Source organism: Neomonachus schauinslandi, chromosome 8 (genome assembly GCF_002201575.2).
Source record: "Neomonachus schauinslandi chromosome 8, ASM220157v2, whole genome shotgun sequence".
NCBI lineage: Eukaryota > Metazoa > Chordata > Mammalia > Carnivora > Phocidae > Neomonachus > Neomonachus schauinslandi.
The window spans coordinates 97,599,413-97,600,465 of record NC_058410.1 but is presented as its reverse complement, the minus strand read 5'-3'; positions in this window follow the sequence as shown (position 1 = coordinate 97,600,465).

Genomic DNA, 1,053 nt, shown 5'->3' with positions numbered 1-1,053 from the left:
AGTTAAAAACGTCACAGGGAAGGGATGCCTGAGTGGCTCAGTAGCTTAAGCGTCTGCCTTTGGCCCAGGTCATGATCCCAGGGTCTTAGGATCGAGCCCTGCATTGGGGTCCTTGCTCAGCGGGGAGCCTGCTTCTCCCTCTGCCTGCTTCTGTGTGCGCTCTCTCTCTGACAAATAACTATGGTCTTAAAAAAAATTAAAAATTTAAAAATTAAAAAAAGTCACAGAGGGGCTGCTTTTACAGGGAAGCTTGTTCTGTTTTAAGCCTTGAAATGTTGTGCTCTGATTGGTTAATTTGTCTATAGCAGCATATACTCTCATATACGACTACTGACCTGTGCTTGAAAACACAACGCTGCTAACACAGACCCAAGCTGTCCATTTCTCTGGTGGGTTTGAGTAAGATATTCCTTGTCCTAAGTGGTAGAAAAAAAAAGAGGTTATAGTGAAAGCATAATGGATTCAAAGGTATAAAAAAATGCTAGTTTTTGCTCAGAAGTTCCTTCTTTTTTTTAATTTTTAAAAAAATTTTTTATTGTTATGTTAATCACAATACGTTACATCATTAGTTTTTGATGTAGTGTTCCATGATTCATTGTTTGTGCATAACACCCAGTGCTCCATGCAGAACGTGTCCTCTTTAATACCCATCACCAGGCTAACCCATCCTCCCACCCCCCTCCCCTCTAGAACCCTCAGTTTGTTTTTCAGAGTCCATCATCTCTCATGGTTCGTCTCCCCCTCCGATTTCCCCCCATTCATTCTTCCCCTCCTGCTATCTTCTTCTTTTTTTTTTTTCTTAACATATATTGCATTATTTGTTTCAGAGGTACGGATCTGAGATTCAACAGTCTTGCACAATTCACAGCGCTTACCCGAGCACATACCCTCCCCAGTGTCTATCACCCAGTCACCCCATCCCTCCCACCCCATCCCCGACTCCAGCAACCCTCAGTTTGTTTTTCAGAGTCCATCGTCTCTCATGGTTCGTCTCCCCCTCCGATTTCCCCCCGTTCATTCTTCCCCTCCTGCTATCTTCTTTTTTTTTTTTTT